The sequence below is a fragment of the Myotis yumanensis genome, unplaced genomic scaffold (assembly GCF_028538775.1).
Source record: "Myotis yumanensis isolate MYYU_CA2020_CCGP unplaced genomic scaffold, mMyoYum1.0.hap1 SCAF_5, whole genome shotgun sequence".
Classification (NCBI taxonomy): domain Eukaryota; kingdom Metazoa; phylum Chordata; class Mammalia; order Chiroptera; family Vespertilionidae; genus Myotis; species Myotis yumanensis.
The window spans coordinates 45821432-45845996 of record NW_027223756.1 but is presented as its reverse complement, the minus strand read 5'-3'; the positions used below and the strand labels follow the sequence as shown (position 1 = coordinate 45845996).

General features: G+C 36.5%; 1 pseudogene; it reads right to left on the bottom strand.

Moving 5' to 3' along the window:
- LOC139011354 (protein phosphatase 1 regulatory subunit 12C pseudogene) overlaps nt 1–24152 on the bottom strand; it is a 90208-nt pseudogene extending 66056 nt beyond the window's left edge.
- Nucleotides 24153–24565: the final 413 nt, after the last annotated feature.

The following is a 24565-nucleotide window of genomic DNA, read 5'->3' as shown; positions in this document are numbered from 1 at the left end:
TTGATTTTTGAGAGAGTGGAAGGGAGGGGGAGAGACAGACAGAAACATCAATTGGTTGCCTCACACATGTGCTCCTACCAGGGAGAGGTAAGTGCCTTGACCAGGAATCAAACACAGGACCCTCACTCTGAGAGTCAATACTCTATCTACTGAGCCAAACCAGCTAGGGCTACACATCTACAGTTTTATCTCATCTCTCTTAGAACATATTATATTCAGTATATGATTTTTTAAACAAAATTTTATATTCTCATTAGTAAAGAAGAGAAAAATGCTAGCTCTTTAAATGCACTGTGAAGTAAAATTATCTGTAACCTTCTTTTATAAATGTAAAATATTATTTCCTTTTTATTAAAAAAAATAGAACTCTAAAAATAATTGAAGTGTCCTTAGGCCATCAATAAAAATTAGCATATAATATTTTTCCATGAATTCTACAAGGCAAATAATAATAACACTCCTCTGGTTAAAAGAAAATAGTTTGAAAATATGTGGAAAGTATTGTGTAAATTTAGGACCTGCTGTGTTATAAGAATGGCATAAAAATCAATAATTGAGTAATGGTCATCATGCCATATACTAAATCCATTAAATTCTTATTTTATACAGTTACTATATTATGGTTTATATGCTGAAACATTTAAATAATATTTTCAAAGAAAATGGGATCTCCTGGAAATCAATTACACACGTTATGTTTTGCATTATACTTTTGACGGGGATGTGGTCTTTGGTGATGTATTTTTGAGGTCCCTGTGGCAGGATCTCTGTGGCATTTCTGTGAGTGGTGTTTGTCAGTCCAGGTAATCCATTAAAAGAGTTTATTTCCTCTTTGTCTAACAACAACAAAAGGACTTTTTAGAAAAGATTAATTTTACAATGTCAGGGAAAGGTATTTAGAAAATATATTACTTGAAATATCAATATAGTTGCTTAGAGATTAATGTATTTGTCATTGCAAAAGCCTACAATTTTTTGATTAATTTTTCAGTGCTCTAAAAAGATATTATGGAAATATTTTCTTTGTAGCATGTGTACTGTTTAGAACAGTTATTGGATTACTTTAGAACATTATTTGTTAGTGCTAAGAAAAGAGAAGTATTTTGATTAGTTATGTTGAAGCTTGTTTTGTAAAACAAGTGACAAGGTAATACTTTCATCTTGTTTTTACTCTTATTCTTTTGAAATGTTGTAAATTTATTAAAGCATAACAAAATAACACAGATTTTTTTCATGTAATTAGGTGTCCTTTACTCCAGCCATAGTGATGTTGAGAAATAACAAATGTATTCCCTTTTTTCAGTGAAAAATATTGAGCACATACTATATGCCAGGGGATGTTAGATTAATAAGAGAATTTTGTGGATAAATATATTGATAGATAATTAGATGATGATAGATAGATAGATAGATAGATAGAGACATAGATAAGTGGATAGAAGGATGATGAATGAGTGGATAGATAGATGGATGGAGGATGGATAGGTGGGTGGATGGGTGAATGGATAGAAACAGAAAAATAGATAAGAAGATTTTTAGAAGATTAAACCCCCCAAATATATAGTTGCGTTATTCTATGGGCAGAATGTACGTACATTAAAATTGTATGTTTTTGCATGTGTAGTTTTATAATTTGATAATACCTATAGGTTACTTTGACAAACACATATATGTATGTATATATGGATATCTAAACTATATTATACATTGAATATATATATTATACCTTTCATATGTATATACATATATATCTGGTATATATATATGTCTATATTCATAATTCATTATTTAATAACTCATATATTTACTGAATTAGCATTTAGACAAGCTAAGGATTAATTAGTAATTAAATATTTTCAAAATTAGTTTAACTGTATGTAAAATATGAATTTATTTATCTATTAGCCAATATTTTCAAAATTATTTTGTGCTATTTAATTTACTAAAAGTGCTTTGATTTCACCCAGGTTATCATTCCTATGTTGCGGCACATCTGTGTTTACCTTCCTCTATTCTCCATTTACTCTTATGTTAACAAGGAACATTTCACTCTAAGGTAGTATAGTTTTGGTGTTAGATTACATGGGTTAATGAAACCTTCTTAAAATACTTTCTGACTTTCTTAAGTATAAGAATATAAGTATTCTTATAAATGTAGCCAATATCTCATAGTTATTTTTAATAATGAGAATCATGTTAAATTTATGGATTATTCTGTGAAATGTTGACATGCTTAAAACATTCAAACTTCTCATCCAAAACATTGATGCTCTTAATATTTTTTAAGTCTACTCTTTATTCCATAGGGCAGTTGTGATTTTTTGTATATTAGTCCCACACATTTGCAGTCACTGTATTATTAGGTTGTTATTGTAGAAAGAATATATTTTCATTATTTTCTGAACTAATTATATCACTTTGATAACACAAAGACGCTACTAGGCTTATCAGCAAAATAAGTGTAGGATAATTTCTTGTAATTTTAGTAGATTATCTTATGTATTTCACCTGTACTGCCTATAAATAGCACACTTCTATTTTTTTATCAATTGGTGTATATTTTAAGATCTTCAAAGGCTAGAGTTTAATTTTAAGGTTAAAATTACAGTTTTACTATAAATCACTTATAATTCCCTGATTTCTATGAAAATGTTCCTTGTCATTTTTCTTTGAGTATTGGGACAAGTGTTGATTTTACATATAAATTTTATATCATCCTATCTGGTGTGACATTCAATATATAAACAATTGATACAGTAATTTAATATAAAAAATAAATATATGTATATATATTTTTAAATATAAATTTTCTTATAAACATACCAAATCATATATAGGGTGTCCCCCAAGAATATATACACACTTTAACAGCTGATAGCTCAGTTTTGAAAATGAAATGTATTTTAATAAACACTGCCTTTATAATTATTCAAAGTGCATGTATACATTTTTATGAAACCCTATATATGTTAAAACTTTCTACCAAATAAATAATAAAGGTTGTAGCATGAATCATTCATCAAAATATTCTAATAATTTTAGGCTGTTTAATAATCTCTAGAAATTGGTGATTTGATCTCTTGTTTGATACAATGAGCCATGATATCACAAAGAGAAAAGTTTCAAACTTTCCCAAGGCCTTCCTTATTAAGTTGATACTAGAGTTTCTTTAGGTGCCTAGGATGGGGTTTATGTCACTGAAGGGGGTGCTCTTTGCTAATAACAGTTGGTCTTTCCCAGTGAGATTCCATTTATTTCCATTAGATTGAAGAAATGATTTGCTGACAGAAATTGACTAGTCCAAACTAGGCTCTTCCTCATAGACCAGTGAAATATTATGGGTGAAGGAATGTCACTACTTGCTGGGATCCACATTTTAAAGACAAAAGACAGAACAAGGTTTCAGTTTGATTCCCTCCCCTGAGACTACTTGATATAGGGAACACTGCCTCAAACTTTGGGAATTTTTTTTCAAATACCACAAATCATTAGGCCATCGTATAAATATTTATCTGCCACCGTGGGCTCCAATAGATTTTCCAGAGGCAATCTGCATCCTATCAAGCTTCCACTTTGGCATTTCTTTTGAGGATTTACAGAATATGTAACTTTTCAACTTGGTATGGCAGCCCCTTTAGTCACAAAGGCTTTGAACCTGGAGGCAACTCCAGACAACTGAAATAAAGTGCCACAGCTGAGTCTATCTTCAGTGTCAATCCAGACACAAAATTTTTCTTAAAATTGCAGTGTTGCCCTAGCTGATTTGGCTCAGTGAATAGAGCATGGCCTGCAGACCAAAGGGCCCCAGGTTCAATTCCGGTCAAGGGCACATAGCTCAGTTGCAGGCTCCTCCCTGGCCCAGGCCCTGGTCAGGGCACGTGCAGGAAGGCAACCAATTAATGTGTTTCTCTCACATTGATATTTCTCTCTGTCTTTCCCTCTCTCTTCCACTCTCTCAAAAATCAAAAGAAAAATATCCTCTGGTGGTGATTAAAAAAAAATTGCAGTGTTTGTTTTCAGAAACCATGTAGAGGGGATTTGGAATTTTGGGATCAGAGTTAAGAATAAATTAGGTTTTTGTTAATCAATTTGGAATATATATCCCTTTATTTTCTGCACACTGACCATTTGTGCACAAAATGTTTCTGGTTTTTATAAGTTTAACCCATTAAACATTGTGAAAATATATCAATCATTTATCTATCTACTTTTCAAAGTAAATTGATTATATTTCTATTTATCCATATTCATTATTTTTATGAATTAATTTGTTTAGTGTGTCATTTAAGGTTTGGACCATACGCAGTCATGGGAGTTGCAATTCCTGTGTCTGATTCTGGAGCTAGATATCCACAGGGCAGACACTCAAGGAGAGAAGATGCATGTATGACAAGTTGAACAAGAACAAGATAGAATCCACAAACAAAACCTTGCATCCTAGAGGATGAACTGAAACCTCTGTAGGTGCTTGTCACCTCTTACATTTATGGTATGGGTGTCCTGCAGAAGAAAGGACACACACACACACACACACACACACACACCTGGCCCAGGAGTGAGAGAAGTTGAAAGAGGATCTGGAGGAAGGTAGAGCAGTTGCTGGGCTAACCACTGCCCAACACCAACATGGTGAGACAGCAGGTCAATAAGAATGTATGTGAACTATGAAATGGCTATGGCTTCACTTCCAGACTCCAAATCTCCCCAAAGAATATTTTTCATAGCCCACAGTAACTAAAAACATACAGATCAGTTCCCCCATTGGTGGGAAGGACACCACTGGAACACACACGCACACTAGTGGCAAAGGGAGACATGACAGAGATATGTAAGCAATGTAGACCTGCAACAGACAAGGAGGGTCCACAACAGAAGCCACTTCTTAGAAATTTCTTCCTACTTTCTGCTCTAAAACCCCTCCATTACTATCTCTCCTGGACTTCTCATCCATTTCTTTTCACAATGGCCTCTGCTGTTTCTGTAGCTACTCTCTAGAGTAGACCATCTGTGTTCCTGTGCTTATGGGAACATTCTTACCCCGGGGATTTCAAAGTTCCTTCCTCATTTCCTAAGAGGCCCTGCCTGCTACCCTAGCTGTAGGTAACACTCCTCTACAATAGCATTTCCTAACTTCCATTCTAAATACATTTTATCTTCCTAACATTGGTTACCATCTAACATACTATATATTGTACTTATTTACCTTGTATAATGGCTGTCTCTACCCATTAAATAGTAAGCTTAATGAAAATATTGTTTTTGCCTGTTTTTATTCACTTCTTTTTCCTAGTCTCTATGAGAGAGCCTGGCATACAGTATGTGAGGAATATTTTGTTGTTGTTGAGTGAATATACTTGGCTTGACTGTATACAAACTATAATTTGTAATACCAGAGGTATCTCATATATCTTACTTTAGTAAATAATGATTTTCTATGAAAAGAGGAATTTTGAATACATTGCTCCATTCCCTTTGTTTTATTTGTATGAATAAAATAGCAAAAAAGAAATTAAAATCAGGTTTGTTTATATACTTGGAACTATAAGTTTAGGCATGTTGTATGCAGTGAAATTCAGTATCCTTAAAAAACTTAATATAACTAAAGTATATATAATTTTTTGACAAGATATTTTTAAGTTTCCATTATTAAACAGTGGCTTTTTGTGCATAGCTGTATACTTCTATTTTCCTTATTATTATTTTAATTTAATTATTATAGTAGTCTCCTTACTATCTATATATATAAAAACCAGGGGCCATCACATCCAAAACAACCAAAAGGATGACCGAACAGGCTGAGTGGGGCTACAAAGCCGGCAGGGGGCTTAGTGTGGCCGACCAAACAACTGAGCAGCAGGCTGCATGGGGAGACCAGGCCGACAGGGGGGTTAGTGAGGGGTGAACAAATGATTGAGCAGCAGGCTGTGTGGTGCAACTAGGCCGGCAGGGGGGGTAGTGAGGGCTGACAAAACAACTGAGCACAGGCTGCATGGGGTGACCAGGCTGGCAGGGTGGTTAGTGAGAGATGACCAAACGACTGAGCAGCAGGCTGCATTAGGCAACCAGGCCAGCAGGGTGGTTAGTGAGGGGTGAACAAATGATTGAGCAGCAGGTTGTGTGAGGCAACCAGGCCAGCAGGGGGGTTAGTGAGAGATGACCAAACGACTGAGCAGCAGGCTGCGTGGGGCAACTAGGCTGAAAGGGGTGTTAGTGAGGAACAACCAAATGACTGAGCAGCAGGCTGCATTAGGCAACCAGGCCAGCAGGGGCTTAGTGAGAGATGACCAAATGACTGAGCAGCAGGCTACATGGGGTGACCAGGCTGGCAGGGGGGCAGTGAGGGGTGACCAGGCTAGCAAGGGGGACAGTTAGGGGTGACCAGGTTGGCAAGGGGGGCAGTTGGCGGGCGATCAGGCTGATGGGGGGGCCAGTTAGAGGCGATCAGGTCAGCAGACAGAGGTGGTTAGGGGTGATCAGGCTGGCAGGGGAACCAGTTAGGGGCAATCAGGCAGGCAGGCAGGTGAACAGTTAGGAGCCAACGGTCCTGGATTGTGAGAGGGATTGGGGCCTAAACTGGCAGTCGAACATCCCTTGAGTTGTCCCGGATTGGAAAAGGTGCTGGCTGGGCTGAGGGGACCCCTCCTCCGCATCACGAATTTCATGTACCAGGCCTCTAGTTCATAATATAAACATTTACTTATGCCAGAATTTACACTTACTTTACAGTGAGGTTTTGTTTTTGTTTTTTTGTATGCAGCAATGCAGCACTATTTAACCAATAACATTGTTTACTCTTTACTTCTCATTGTACAGTCTACAGAAATTATTTTATATTCAGCATAACAAAGAAAAATAAACCTCATTAGTAGCCTTGTGTTTCTAATTTTTTATCTAAATAAATTACTGTCAAATGCACACCTGTTTATCTTAAACACAGTGTTGAAACATGTGTGTGTGTGTGTGTGTGTGTGTGTGTGTGTGTATCCAGGTAAGTTGTAAAGTCCAGGTTAATCTGACTTCTAGTTCCTGAAATTTATCTTTCACCATGTATTTATTGCATTATTTCTCTTGAAATAATTCTCCTGAATTTGTTTTCTGATTCCTTAGATGCAATCCTGAATACAAGATAGGGGATTAAACATTTTTTGAGAAATTATACATGTGTATATTTATGTGTCTGTAACAGGGATATGAAACAGTTTGATTAACATGAAAAATATGTTACTTTCCCCTTTTGAAAACTGGACACTTAAAATACGTTAAAAGACATGACCAAATTTGCTTTTACCCCAGATTGCTTTGAGTATGGGACAGATAAAATCCTATTGTTCAATTCAGATACATAATAAGAATGACAAGAATTAGAGTAGTTATATACTCATCCTGTTTGCCTATATGGTATCCCATTAAAATTTTTCTCTTTTAAACAATATCTTTACTTCTATCCTCAAGCTATCTTTTCTCATTTTATCATGAAGGGAAAAATACCTGGCTAACAACACTGGGAAGACAAAGTTATTAACTGAGAATGTAATAGGCATCTTTCTGTATCCTACAGAGACATGTACAATGAAAACAAAATCAATTGTGAGATACGAAGGCATTGTTCTACAACTCCATAATTTCTGCAGATTTGTTGTTGATTTGTTTCAACAGCAAATTCAGTAATGTGTTATCTGAGAAACAAGAGTGCCAGGCCTATAGATTTGACAGAGTTAGGTTCTTGGAATGAGAGTTGTCCAAAGCTAAACTGTTAGAAATCAACTTCCAAATGGAAGAACATATATTTTAAAAAAGGAATTACAGCAGTAGAGCTTTGCAGTAGAGCTTTACAGGTTGGGGCAAAAGTAGTTTTAGAGTTGTGAGTACTCCAAGCACACAGTTTATTCTTGTATTATTATTTATTAATGTTTGTATTATTTTCCATACGGACAACTTTAAGCCTACTTTTGTCCCACCCGGTGATCCAATAAGTCAATATACCCTACTAGGAAGAAAAGGAAATTATCAAAGGTAAGCAGTGTATAGTATAGGATTGAAACGAATCTGAAAAATAAATTGATTCCAGACTGTTGGTTTTACTTGAGAAAATGAAAGTTTGTATGGGGAAAGAAAGATAAGGAGTAACAACTTCCCATTAAAGTGGATGCAAATTACCTTTTTTTTCTATATAGTTTCAATTTTTACCACTTTTGTTCTCTTCTCAGCCAATCCATTATGCAATATTATTTTAATCTATTATTTCAAGACTAACTGCTCCTTTTTCTTACCTGTACCATGCATGTTTTTTTCTCAGAATTCTTCATGCATATATGTTTAATTTCCCAAATGCATATTTTATTTTTGTAATTCACACAATACTGTGCTAGACACATTTGATATATTTAATTTAATATAAGCACACTTCTGTTCAATGACTATGAACTTTTGAAAAATTAGGCCCCAGATAAATAGAATAAACATTTTTCAAATAAAGGATTCTTTCATCATTAGGAAAGCAAATAATAAAAATCAAAATTTACTTTTACTGACTATTGGCTTCACATATCAGAAACAAAGTTTGATTTCCTGGTTGCAACACTTGCAGTTTTAACAACACGTAGTTGGAGGCTGCATTTGTAATTTCTTCTTTCTCAACTATGTGTGTGTTCTGGCACTATTATTTGTCTTAAGTCAAACATTTTTTTCCTCAAAATTAGGTCAAGAATACGTTTTAACCAGTAAAATATTTTGAACAATATGCATACTCTTTGAAGTCTACTGTATTTTATAACAGAAGCTATGAATATTTAATTTCAATTATAAATGGAACAAATTATAATACTAAAGCATTAGCTGATTAATATTATTGTATTCCAATAACTAGCTGAATTTTTATTAATCCTCACTGGAGGATATTTTTTCACTGATTTTTTTAGAGAGAGTGGAAGGGGCGGGAGAGACAGAGAGAAACATTGATGTGAGAGAGACACATTGGTTGGATGCCTTCCGCAGGCACCTGGACCAGAACCAGGTATCAAGCCTGCAACCCAGGTACATACCCTTGACCCGAATTGAACTGAAACCCTTCAGTCTGCAGGCCAATGCTCTATTCACTGAGCTAAACTAGCTAGGGCTAAACTTTTTATATTTAACTAAAGTGTATTTGATTTTTGGAGTTTATAAACTTAATTTTGTGGTATTATATGTTTAATAAAACTGTTGCTCATATTGTTCTTAGAAATATTTTAGTTCTAAGATTATATTCCTTGATTTTTTCAAGTTTTAAAACATATGGATGAAATAATTGAGACTCAAATATATTAATTTATTTGCCCATGATCATACAGGTAGCCAGTAAGAAACAAAATTATTCTTTGTACTTTTTTGTTTTTAAATGTTTCAGTGAAACAAAATTATCAGTGTTCCAGTATCCCAACTACTGATTATTTCCTACCTGTCACTAAAATATTTCATGAATCAATATATATTGATGTCGATCTGAAATATGTTTAGCACTATTGTGAAAGGTAACTAGGTGTTTGATTATTAATTATCTCAAGTTTTGTTGTGTTAAACTTTGTCTAAATTCTTAAGTTTGCTTTTCACTTTCTTACTTAAGGTCTTATCACTAGTATACCTCTGAAAATCCCAAGTCAAGAAAGTTGTTGTACCACGTTCTATGAGGGATAAAAGGTCTTTTGTGTGCCAGTGTGTGATATTGACCTGAGGCTTAGAGAAGAGGGAATGCAATCTCTTCTGCACCTACTCTATTTCATTCCATATTTACCTGGCTTACTGACTATGTGCTCTGAATGGACACCTGGCCAAAAAATTCTAGGCAATTCAATGTTTTAGATCTCTGACATGGCAATTCATCCTCTAAGTGTTAATTGTTCAGAAATAAAAAATAATTATTATTTGCAGATCATTGGATCTTAAAGTACTGAAACAGTTAAAAACAAAAAAGTACTAAGAATAAATACAAATATTTTAAAAATATTCTCCACATTGGATTTATAAAATAATCTAAATTAAATAATCAATGAATGTTAACAAATTAAGATTTACTGAATTATATTTATATTGTGCTGTATCTTTGTTTATTTTTATTACATTATAAGATTTAACAAGTAATAGAAATTTTGTCAAACCAAGACAATAAGGCACATACTATAAATTGAAGTTGGCTATTGGATTCCATCATTTTACCTTACCAAGTTATCTCATAGTATATCTGATCTCATCTCAACACACAAACACATACACATATACACATACACACCTTCCCACACACATACATACTAGTACTCCACACATACTCAGCGTGGTCCATAGAAGTCTTAGGAGTCAGAGCATGCAAAACAAATGAAAAACTCTGTTTCTGAAATTCTAGGGACACTTTAAAACCTACTAAACTCCATCCACCCTTGAAGATGCTATCCATTCCAGATATTTCAAGATTTGAAAGAGAAGGTGATGAGCATTTATTACATCAGTTCACTGATCACTGAGCAGTGGCTTAAGGGAAGATGAGCTTGGCCTGAAAGACAATGATAAAATCACGACCAATTTGTTTTCTGGCTCAAGTCCTCTCTGTTCTGTTACTGTCGTGTGATGTATGTCATTTCACAATGTGAAGGATTGTTAAAAATTAACATTAATATTAAGAAATTTTCTGTCTCCACATATGATACAAGAAAAGAGTTTAGCACATACCTGTGTCCTTTGTATTAGAAAATTATGGTTACTACCTACGTATATGATGTGATATAAAATTACTCATGTGTATAGTGTGACTGAAAACATCTAATGTGTAAGACTTGGTTATCACCTGCCATCCCGTATATGTGCTTAATCTATCTAGTGCTTAGCCATTATTTTCAGACCCTGAAGTTACATCAGAGACACTGTCTTCTGCCAAAAGAGTAATCTCACATGAATGTGAAATGAATATGACATCTCAGGTCATTATACATAGATATTTTATCTGACTATTGCTGCTACCAAATTGTCAAGATGACTATTTTTATGATTTTCTGAGTTTATGAAAAAAACATTATGTAGTATTCATTTTGTTTTTAGCCATAGAGTACCTTTGAATTTATTTTTAAAAATTTTTATATTAAATGAAACTAAATTTTATTATGCATTATTTTATACTTATAAAGTGATTTCACAAAGCTTCCTAATAAACTCATAAGTTAGGACATATTATATCAAAGTTAAGACATCTTACACTGTGAAGGATCCTGAGTTTTTAAGAACACAGGCCATCTTATAGGGAGAAAACCAAGGGTCAAAGAATTTCCCATTATGATATTTAATGGGGGCTGTAAACTGTAGCTTGAGCTGAGGCCACAGTTCCTACACAAATGGGTTTGTTCCAGGGAGTGTGGCATGGCCACAACACTCCTTAAATACTAGTATACAGATAGGATACTTTCAACTGAGTCAGTGAAATGATATAAATCATAACAATAAATAGGGAAAATTAATTATCAAGGCCTTTAGAAAGGTTGTGAGGGTTGGGATGCAACCCAAGAGAAGGGACTGCAAAGAAAACAAAAATAAACATGTGATTGGGTAAGAAAAACAAGAAAGTACGAGGAAAATTGTAGTTTCCAAGCTGATAGGTCCCTGGGACTCAATAGAGATCCCCCTATATACTAAACTTAATAAAGAAAAACATTTTTCAAACACATAAATCAATGAATCTGAAGCTGATCCTCTTGCTTTTTTCCCCTCTAAAGGATTGTTTTAGGACTTAGTTAAGCTAAATAGAAGATATTTTCTGCTGAGGCCTGAAAAAGGGCAGAGACTTTCATTTAATACAAATGGGATTGAAGTGAGGAAGTTTACTTCATTTGTATAACATACCAAAATATGATGCTGGTAGAAGCATAGTTTCAGAATTCTGATGCATTACTTTATGGCATACTCCTTCTATGGTACATGTTCCTACAAACATAGCATTACTGATTGACTCCCCTGCAGGAGTTATTTTCCTGAATTTTGTAATTCTAATTGATAAGGTAGTATTACCATACTACCATACTAATGTTACCTTTAAAATAGCTATAACATCTATGGATTTTTTTTTTTTTTTGGTAGCTGCCAGTGTCAAAAAGAGATTGAAAAAGAGATGATCGATGATGATTAGTCATTTTTTTCACTTAATCAAAGCACATATTTTTAACTAAATTCTGCTGGAACAATGGGTTCTCTCGCATTTCAGGAAAGACAATCTCTGTAAGTTGGTATGTGGCTCATTCTGATAGTGATATATGGGCTTGTTCTATTTCTCCTAAATATTGGGTGTCTGCAAAAAAATTCATATGAATAAAGTGTTCTTTCCTCAAAAATGTTCTAGAACTACCATTTTAAATTACACATACTTGAAATTATATTTGGACATCTTAATAGAACTTTCTGTTGCTTTATTTGTTTGCTGATAGGATAGCTGCAGTTTATGAGAAAATTCACCCATGCTGTGCATTAAAAAAAAAAAAGATGTTTCAAATTGCCTTTGAGATAAAATAAGCAGTTGAGTCTCTAATTCATAGCCAATTAGAATTAGAGAACATGAGATTACCATCATTTTGTTTTTATTGTTTTAATGGAGAGGAAAGAACTTCAGGCACAGAAGTTAGGACTTTGCATCCAAAACCACTGTAGGAGTTACTCCCAAAGTAGAAACTAGAATACAGATCCACAAACTTCCAACTCACAGTACCACACTGCCCCTGTATGCATATTGACTCATTAGGCGCACAGCTACTGATGAGGAAACCACTATTATTGTACTCTTTTTTTTTTTTTCCAGGAAGTTTCACAGTAAAAAGTTAATTTGTTTTGATCTGTGAAAATACAATGCTTATTTAAGGTCTATAAAGTCCTAAATATTTGCCATCTCCTTAGAGATGATATTTGCCATCGTTGTTCAGCAAAAGTTCCAAATAAGCAGGACTTTCTGAAGGCATCTCCCTTACTCCAAAATGAAGGCCTAAAATGTCAAAAAATTCTTTGACTAGCAATCCAAATGCTGGTATTGTGCTCATTTTAGAGATGAGGAGGCTGAGATGTATAACATTTATGTAATTTGTTCAAGGTCATGCAGCAAATAAGTATGGTAGCTAGGATGTGAACGAAAGGAGCAGTGTGGCTACAAATTCTCTGATTTTTATTGCAAGGGTATGTGTAATGTAAAATTGTAATAAAAATTTCATCAATCCCAGTTACTGATTCAAAGTTTGGAGGACATAGCAGCCACCATCCTATATATTAAAGATGTATTATGCAAATTGATCATCATGCCCTCGTACAAGATGGCCACCCCAGGTGGTCACAAGATGGCCACCACAAGATGGCTGGCAGGGGAGGGTAGTTGGGGGTGACCAGGCCTGCAGGGGAGGGCAGTTGGGATCAATCAGGCTGGCAGGGGAGCAGTTAGGCATCAATCAGGCTGGCAGGGAAGTGGTTAGGGGGTGATCAGGCAGGCAGGCAGAAGGAGTTAGGAGCAATTAGGCAGGCAGGCAGGTCAGCGGTTGGGAGCCAGCAGTCCCGGATTGTGAGAGGGATGTCCGACTGCTGGTTTAGGCCCAATCCTTATGGGGTTCCAGATTGGAGAGGGTGCAGGTTGGGCTGAGGGACCCCCCTGCACCCAGTGCACAAATTTTGTGCACCGGGCCTCTAGTGAAAAATAAAGCCTCAAGTAGATTGTCTTTTGTAAAACCATAAAATGCTATACTGAAATAACTGACAGCATCATAGGGACAGTAATTATATACATGTGTACACACACATGAGTTTTTCATATATATGTATATGTAGTCCACACAAATATATAAATTAAGATATTGTGATATCTTTCCAATTTAACTGATGTAGGTCCTCTTAAGTTGAAGTCCTGTTCCTACAGGTGTCATTAAAATCCAAATTTTTTAGTTCATAGTGGAATTTGATTTAATTATGAAATAAACTTATATCACAATAGGCTCAACTTTTCAAAAGTAACTGAATTGGAATGTTAAAGCAAACAAGTATTCTTTTTAAAAATAATGTGAATATCTATAATGTATGAACTTAATACCTCAAACTCAGTGCAAGTCTTTCTCTTCTCTGGGAAAGGAATTAAGAGGCACTGCAATCCATTTGTGATTGTTGAATACATATGCATACATGCGTGTATAAACACACTGCAGGGTGTCAAAGGAGATAATAGGCAAATCAGATCTAGATAGCTTAAGAGGCTAAAATTCAGTCTTTGAAGCAGAGTCTCAGAGGAAAGCATATTATTTAATGATAAAAGAGCAGACTCAGTATGATGCTTCCATTTGCCTGTTGAAAGCAACATCACTGATATTGTTGGTGCTGCCTCCTTATGCCCACCATATCACCCCATCACATTTTGAAGTTACTAAAGTTACTCATAGTTACTAATAACAAATAGCAGTTCAAAATAAAAGCTAAATTAGCCCTTTGCCAACTTTAATATCCAGAAATGTCTTTCTCGAGGACCTGGGACCATCTCTTTGAAATAGTAATCATCAAGGAAAATAGGGTTCTTACCTGCTCATTTCTTTGGAAGGGTAGAAGCCTAACTTCGGTGAGTGCCTTGCTCCAAAAGGCAAGCTATCTCCTGTCACAAAGATGGGAGAAGTTTGTTTTTCTTTGGATTAAGCCAATTAACAAAAACAGATGGACACCCCTAAGGCCAGATAAATCTAGGATGAACTTGGTGTGACAAATGGTCTGTTATGTCCTCTTACTTGAGGACTAGTCATTGCCCTGAGAACACATATACAACGGGCCATATCTGTGTGGCTGTACACAAGGGTGAGACTTCTTTGCAATATCTCATTGAATTGTCCAGAATACACAGAACATTCTGGTTCAATGCCTATTTAATAATAAAAGTTATTTTCTTTCTCTTCTACCTTTTTGGAGAGCTGTTCTGTTTGGGGAGGAGATGTTGATTCTAATTATATTTTCTCAACAGGGGTCACATTATAAAAAAAAAAGAAAATTTACTATTCCTTATTTGATATAGACATTTTAATTGTAAATTCAGTGTAATACAGTAAATATAAATATATAACTATAACATACTCATGTTTAACTCTTGAATTGTATTCTTAATGAAGGCATTTTGCTGAAAAAAATATCAACTTTTTATATTATACAAAAGTTGGACCTCCAATGATTTTTAAACAATTAATTTAAAGAAATACTTGTTTTTCACTGAACATTTGGATTCATACTGTCAATGTGTGTTTTTTTCTTAAAGATATATTAATTAGATTTATAAAACAGAATAGCAATAGCTTCTTTTCTCCCTGAAGTTGATTCATGAAATAACTTGTATTGTTTGATCATGTAACTTTGATGTTAATATTTGTATATCTTTCCTGGGTCAAGACACAAGTCCTTGAAGCAGAGGAAATAGAAGTTTCCACAAGCCAGCTATGCTCTATTGCCCATTGCACTAGACATGCCTCGTGATGAGTGAGGACTATCGAGTGCTATGTACAACCTTCTGAAGCCGGACATAATTATATCAGTGAACATGAGATATTATAGATATTTCCAAGTATGGAATCTGTGAAACTAGATAATATAATTTTAAAAACCAAAATTAAAGTTCACTTTACACTACCCTGTTACCAACAGTGATGATACATAAATTTTCAGTGAAAATATAGGGACTTTTAAGAAAAATTACTTCTTTATCCTGACCCAAATTAACATTGTAACACAACTCTGACACTATTACCTGTTAAAATTATCAGAGGGAGCCTACCTAGATTTAATCTTCCTTATGTCTTTAGACATGGGGAATTGGTAAAATAATTAACAACTTAATTATGACACTATACATGGGTCTTAAATGAGGCAATCTATCTATGAACCCTAATCAAGCACAGTGATGTTAACTAACCATGGACTCTGGGCAGTTATTTAACCTTCCTGACCTTCAAATTCCACAATTATGAACTCAGAAGACTAAAAGTACTTTTCTTTCTTCACCCCAATGTTCTTTGTTTATTCATTTGTTTTTATTATTATTTTATTTTCCCTAAAAATCAAATGAGATACTCTATGTAAAAGCAACTTTTTATGTTTCAAGTACAATACCAATATTATTACTTATATTTATCCTCCTTCAAGCTAATTGGTCCATAAATGCTAATACCCATCCTTTGCTTCTATAGAGGTATTTGAGATTTCCAGTATTCAGTAGTTCTAGACTCTTTTCTGAACTTTATTGGCTCTAAGACTTGACCAACCCGAGATTAACCTAAGCAAGAGAATGTCAGAGAGTCTGCATTTCATTAATGTTAGAAGAATTTGCTTAAAAGCAGTTGAGATTCCCCCTTTTGGCTGTACTATCAAAGGCCCTACCTAGCCATTGTAATTTGTCTATTCCTTGTTATGTTTTAAAAATTCTTGGATATATTCTCTGTTTCTATCCAAGGGCATGCTCATATGCATGCATTTACACATTAATGAAAGATAGGACATCCTAGACATGAAACAGTGCAATTACAATTAGAGACAGACAGCCTTCTGATCCACTCCAGGAAATTTCTTAAGTCCTTTTACACATGGAGAGTCATATGGAGATGAAATTTGTGCATGCCATGTAAATCTTCAAATAGGATTTGAATGGAAGCAGGATAAGTGCTGACGTGCCCATCTAAGAAGGTGGCGGTGCTGCCCACAGACATGTGGAATGATGAGAAACCTGAGCAGTCCTGTCCAGCAATCACCTTTACCTACCGCTTCAGTTAATCTTTAGGAGATATATTATTTTGATTTGTGCAGATATTCATCTTTCCCAAAATGCATTGAGACAGGTAGCGATAGCAATACTAAAAAAATGCAATAGAAGCCAAAACAAAGCATCTGTATCAGAGGTATAAGGAAAGGCAGACCACCCTCATAAGCCATGAATGAGTTTGTAACTGTTTATTCAGCTTTAAAGCAGTCAAGAGGAAAGGGTGGAACATGGTTACTATAGAACTGTCCTCATCTAAAAGGAAAGAACATGAGTTCCTGAGGGGAACTAAGCTATACCTTGCATGCTTCAACCAAAGCAAGACAGAAAAAACTCAAAACCTCACCTGGGCTTTGTCTAAAGAGCACAGAATAATAGCATGTTTTTTTCTACAATCTTTCTAAAGATAATTAAGTGACAGATTTCATATGACTAGACAGAATATAACTTCTTTAGACAACAAACAAGGGCATACTATATTTTTTAAAAAGCTCAGAAAGCTTATGTCTATGTGGTCAGGCTTTTAGGGATAGACAGACAATAACTAAAGGAGTGGCTAGATTGGATATCATCCAAACCATTTGACACAGATAATTTCTTCATTCCGGTATATTTATTAGGACCGGAGAACAATACAGAATAATGTATTCTCAGATGAGAGGCTAGGACATTGACTTTCTGAAATGCTGATGGAAGGTTCATTCATATGCATTAAAAATCAGACAATGAATAAATATAATCAAGAGTTCCTCAAGAATTGATGGCTGGTTCAATTTAGTCTCATAGATGGGACAAAGTAGTTGCTGGAGATCATGTCAAGCTATATTTTAAGTACACATTTCTTCTGCACATGCAAATTTAATCAGGTTAGCATAAAATCTCCAGGGAAGTCATTTCAGTGTATGAGTATTTCTCCTTGATAACTCAGATTTCAAGATGCATGTTATTATTATTTCTGAACAAAAATTACCGTATCTCTGTACCGAGCTTGTAATTCTCTTTTTATCATTCAAAGTGTAGTACTTATATGGTTATGAGATGGGCAATATTTAAAATAGTGATTTTAAAAAGAAAGTTGTATAAACTGCAAATACCCACTAAGAACAACTTTTATCTGCTTTATTAGAGCACACCCAAATAGTGAAGAAGACAAATTAGTTCTGATATATACAAGAGTGGTATAATCTCAAAATTTAGAAATACAGCACTGTGTTCAGGTTTATTATAACATCATCATTTCCACTTCTTCCTAGATTATGTTTCCCGGCTTCGCTTCCTATTGGTGTGGCCATGTGATTGAGCTCTATTCAACCGAAGGTGAATGGAAGTAACTATTCCTCTCCAACCCCTCCCCCATTAAAAATCATGTTCCACTCATGATCCTGTGTGCCCTTTACCCTCTGCCAGCTGGAAGTGGCTGCCCAGGGCTATCTTGGAGGACACATGGAGGCAGTATAGGGACTCTGAATATGGAACAGAGCACTTTTCCCCACCTGTATCTGCCTTGAGCTGCATACCTGAGTGAAGAATAAAACTATTGTTTGGAGACATTACACATTTAGGGGTGTATTTGATACTGTTAGCCTGTTCAATTCATTCAAGTTTCCTGCATAAGAGATCCAGCTTCTATTTGAGATGCATTCCGTGTCTTTGTATTTCTACTAGTATATATCTGTGAAAACCAGTCTTTAAATTAGTTTTCATACCCTAGTTGGTTTTGCTGAGTGGATAGAGCGTCAGCCTGAGGACTGAAGGATTCCAGGTTCGATTCTGGTCAAGGGCACATGCCCGGGTTGCAGGCTCTATCCCCAGTAGGGGGCGTGCAGGAGGCTGCTGATCAATGATTCCCTCTCAACATTGATGTTTCTATCTCTCTCTCCCTCTCCCTTCTTCTCTCTGAAATCAATAAAAAGTATATTTAAAAAATTGTTTTCACATGTGGATTAGTTCAGTTGTAGCTCCTATTCCCCCGCGTACTAGTATTTGACCTCATCTCTTCACTGTCCTTATGCCCTAAACACTCTGGCCTTTTGTTCCTCATTTATACCACATTCATTTCTGCTTTAGAATTCCTACACTTAATTCTCCCATCGATGTTCTTCTTTCTTTCCAGTTCTCTTTGCATGACTGACCTCTCATCTTTCATTTATTAGCTCCAATGTCATCATATCTGAGAGTTTTCTTTGCTCACAGTAATGTAGAACCCACCACTTGACTTCCCATACCTATCATTGTGCTTATTATCTTCAGGATAGCTTTTCCATCGCTTGCTTTTGTTTGGGTTGTGTGTATGAGTATGTATGTGAGTGTAAATCTAGCCTCCAAAATGACAAAGACTTTGTCTTTTTTATTCCCCAACTTCCTTAGATAGACAATTCCTGGCACATAGTAAGAATTTAATAAATACATTTTTAATTCAATATGAACACTGTTTTTTCAAAGATAGACCAAAAGATAAAGACTTATATTGTTAAAGCCAGTAGATGTTTAATTAATATTTTAGTGTAATGGCAGTTTATCTTCAGGTATTACTGAGCAAACTAATTTATTTACCATAGATCCGCATTACTGTATATAGGGAAATAAAGAAGCAAATATTGAGTGTGGCTGAAATTCCATAAAATTTTTATAGGTACCTATTTAACATTTCATAAAAATTGAAAAGAAACTATATTGCTTTATACATGCCATAACCTCATAGTTAATGAAGAGTTTACTGCCTCTGAAGAAAGTAATTAAAAAGATGACTTATTCATTGATTTTGTTATAAGATTCAATGAACTTTTAAATATAGTATTATTGTATTTTGAAATAATGGAACTATGTGAAACATGTTTAAATTATCTAAGTATCAAAGTGATGATGTCTTTTAGTCAAACTTGGTAAAATATTCACATCTTTAGGAAAATGTGTAAAATTGCATTTAATATGAGTATATATTTTTGCATAAATGGTTTACAAAATGAATCGTTGAACATGAAACTTTAAACCTGATTAATTTGTAATTAATTTCTGTTCACATTCACTACATTTTAAATAGGTTTTATTATTAATAAGACAAATACATTTTAATTGCAAAGTACATATATTCAGAAAATCAATTTTTAAAATGTAAGCAACATATGTGTTAAGAATAAACACATTTTAAAGAGATAAAAATGATGAAGAAGATATTGTTTTAAGTGGAGAAAGTTATTGAATCTTTCAATGTGAGATACATTTTATTTCTGGGTTTTGCAACTATACAGGAAATCAAGAAACACACACTTCTATAACATGGTCTATGTGGGAAAATAGAATTTTCCATTTTCCATCTTTCTACTCACATATGTATACTTCTCTTTATTTATATACTTTAAACAATTTAGTACAGACTTACTTTTCTCAAATTGAAATAAATACTAGAAAAAGCAAAAAAGTCAGGATTACCATATTCTAAGAATTTATAGTTTACTTATGTAACCAATGAATAGATGAATAATAGAACAACATACTTAATGTGGTTCTATATGTTATATAGAAATAATATGATATAAGTACCACATGACATAATGTGGTACTTATATGTTATTGAAGATGTGAAGAATATGGGAAAATAGATTTACTTTGGGCAATTGATAAAGATTATGTAGAAGGATTTTCATCATCTGACTACTAAAGTAACAAAAACTTATAAGTTCCTGTTTGAGAAAAAAATGTATTGAAGATAAAGATATGTCTTCCTTATAGAAAGAGCAACATTTTAATTAAGGAAAGGTATTATGAAGTACTTTTTTTTTTTTTTTAATATATTTTATTGATTTTTTACAGAGAGGAAGGGAGAGAGATAGATAGTTAGAAACATCGATGGGAGAGAAACATCGATCAGCTGCCTCCTGCACATCTCCCACTGGGGATGTGCCCGCAACCCAGGTACATGCCCTTGACCGGAATCGAACCTGGGACCTTTCAGTCCGCAGGCCGATGCTCTATCCACTGAGCCAAACCGGTTTAGGCATGAAGTACTTTTTTAAAACTCAGAAATACTTTCTTTGTTCAGGTAAATTATTTAACTTCCTTCTGTCAGTTGAAAATGAATTTATTACCATAGGAAGAACATTGATTCATTAGTCAGTTCAAGAAACTTTTCTCAATGAGATTAAGTTTTATTAAACTCTCTATCATAAAAGATACACCTAGCTATTCCTATTTCTGTGGTTACTTTCCATTCAACAGAAATAAATAAGAACTCTTGTTATTGACTAGTTTTATTATAGAGATTGACTTGTCTAAATAGTAAATATTTTTATTTTATGAATGTCAGTGCTTATAAAATAAATTTTAATAGTTGTGGAATATCATAAACCACAGTAAATGCAGTAAATAGTGACAGTTTATAAATGTAAACAGTGTAATTCACTTCAAATATAAATGACTTGAAATTACTGTTTTTACATGGTAGTGCCTTAAACTGAATTATTTTCTCATAAATATTATTTAAAACCCCAAAGTGATTTATGGTATTTAAAAACAGCTGCTCTCTCCTGTGTTTCTTCTACATTGCTAAAAAATAAAAGGTCTTTAGGAAGTTTCAAAATCTAATTATGTATTTATGTTTGTTTAAGTGCTAACTTGTTTTTCAATAGCTTTTTAGCATGTTAAAGATAAACCAATATCTTAAGAGCCTTAAAAGCAGTATGTTAATGGGTGTATGATAAGGAAATATCTAGTTCTGCCATATTTTTTTCTCTAAATTAGTGGTAATATTGCTTTATTTTCTCCTTACAAACATCTTTAGTGAAGGGAGCTGACGACTCTCTATAGGTGCAAGTGAGGATGTTTACTAAAAAATATGAAAAGAACTTGCATCATTAGTGTTGCTCCTTTATGCCCTTCCTTTCCATAGCTTGAGTAATTCAACTGCACCAGGAGTTATACATTCTCCCTAGCTTAGCCACAGCCTCATGTTTTTTTACAACCAATATTTATTCATTTTTTTGATCATCTGACTGCAAAAGGTTAAAACCATCTTAATAACTCTTTTCCCACTTTTCCCTCTTGCTCCATTCACACATAATGAATTATTCTTATAATTGAATTGGATTTGTATGTGTTCACTCTTGTGACTAAAATGTATAATACCAAGTAAGACTCAGGATTGTGACTTATACCTCATATTTTACTTCATAATTTTGCACTTCATACTATTGTTGGCTTGTTACGCTGCTGTAATACCATCTCAGTTTATACCAGTCCTATCTAGGTTCCCAAAGTCCTGAAGGGAGGAACTATACAACTTTGTCAACAAACACAACTCTTTCCTCCTAGAAACTAATTAGCTATGGACTCTCCAGGGCCCGACCGCCTTGCCAGGACCCAGACCTCCATCCATGGCTCAGACCTACATCTGGGTCCCTGACCTTCATGCCTGGGACAAGACCTCGAACCCAGTATCCAATTCTTTTTAAGGATCCAGAAGTCCTTAGTAGTTCAGACCACCGTTCCATGATCCTGAGGTCAAGCCCTTGACCCAGACATCCACCGGGATGCAGAACACATACCAATGCCCAGACCTCCATCCCAGGACCAGAATGCCATCCGGAGCTCAGAACTATATCCAGGTCACAGACCTGCATGGCAGTACTGGCCCAGAAGGCAATCCTGGGGCTCAGGCCTTGAACCAAGAATACAGTTCGGTATTGGGGACCCTTAGTTCAGACCACCATTATTTCAGACCACCAGTCAGACTTCAACCCAGGGCCCAAACCTCCCTCAGGGGGTCGACTGACCTCCCAGGACCCAGACCTGCATTCGGGGTTCAGACCTACATCTGGGGCCCCCACCCTGATGCTAGCTCTCAGAGGCCATCCTGGGGCCCAGTCCTCAAATGCAGTATCCAGTCCTTTATTGGGGTGCAGCCTCCATCATTCCATGTCCCAGAGGTCCAGCACCTGACTCAGACCTCCACCCGGGGCTCCAAACTGCCTTCAAGTACCCAGACCACCATCCGGGGTTTAGACCTTGATCCCGGTCCCTGACCTTCATACCAGGGCCAAGATCTCGAACCCAGTATCCAGTACTTTTTAAGGATCCAGACTTCCACAGTAGTTCAGATGACCATTCCATGACCCTGAGGTCCTGCCCCTGACCCTGACCTCAACAAGGGGCCCAGAATGCCCTCCAATGCCCAGACCTCCATTCCAGGACCAGACCTCCATCCAAGGCTCAGACCTACATCCGTGTCCCAGACCTTGATGCCAGTTCACAGAAGGTCATCCCCGGGCCCAGTACTCCAAGGCAGTATCCAGTCCTTTATCTGGGTCCAGCCTCCACAGTAGTCTACATCACTATTCCATGTCTCAGAGGTCCAGCCCCTCACCAGATCTCCACCTGGGGCCCAATACCGCCCCCCGCCAGTGCCCAGAACTGTGTCCTAGGACCAAACCTCCATCCAGGGCTCATACTAACATCTGGGTCCCAGACCTTCATGCCAGGGCAGAGAAGGCCATACTGGGACCCAGTCCTCGAACACAGTATCCAGTCCTTTATCAAAGGAGTCTAGACATCCACAGTAGACCAGATCACCATTCCATGATCCAGAGGTCCTGTCCTTGACCCTGACCTCCATCACGGGCCCAAGAGCCCCCTCCCGTGACCGAGACCTCCATCCAGGCCCCAGATCTTCATGCTGGGACCCAGAAGCCCATCCTGGGGCCCAGACCTCAAATCCAGTATCTAGTCTTTTATGGGGGTCCAGATCTTCACAGTAGTCCAAACCACCATTCCATGACCTAAAGGTCTAGGCCCTAACCCACACGTCCACTCGAGGCCCTGACCACCCTCCAGTGCCCAGACCTACTTCCCAGAATCCAGACCTCCATCCTGGGCTCAGACCTACATCCTGGTCTCTGACCTTCATGTAGGGCCCTGACCTTGAGCCCAGTATCTAGTCCTTTTAAAAGGTCCAGACCTCCAGAGTATTTCAGATCACCATTCCCAGACCTCTTCCCAGGGCCCAGACTGCCCTCCAGTGTCCAGACCTATGTCCCAGGACCAGACCTCCCTCCAGGGCTCAGACCTACATCGGGGACCCAGACCTTGAACCAAGAATACAGTCTGGTATTGAGGGCCTGGACCTACATCCTTAGTTCAGACCACCATTCCATGAACCAGAGTTTAAGCCCACCAGGTAGCAGACCTCCCTTTGGGACTGACCACCCTCCCAGGACTGTGACTTCCATCAGGGGTTCAGACTTACTTCCAGGTCCCATACCTTGATGCCAGTTCCGAGAAGGCCATCCAAGGGCCCAGTCATCAAAGGCAGTATCCAGGCCTTTATCGGGGTCCATCCTCCACAGTAGTCCACACCACCATTCCATATCCCAGAGCTCCAGCCCCTGAAACAGTCCTCCATCTAGGGCCCAATACACCCCTCCAGTGCCCAGACCTCCATCCCAGGACCAGACCTCCATTCAGGGCTCACACCTACATCCGGGTCCCAGACCTTCATGCCAGGGCAGAGAAGGCCAACCCGGGGCCAAGTGTTCAACCCAGTATCCAGTCCTTTATAGCAGTTCAGACATCCACAGTAGTCCAGACCACCATTCCATGATCCAGAGGTCCTTCCCCTGACCAAGGCCTCCAACCCAGGCCCAAGAGCACCTTCCAGTGCCAAGACCTCAGTCCCAGGACCCAGACCACCATCTGGGGCTCAGACCTCCATCCCTGTCCCTGACCTTCATGCCGGGATCCAGACTCAAACCCAGTATTCAGTCCTTTTTAATACACAGTATTTCAGACCACCATTACATGACCCTGAGGTCAAGC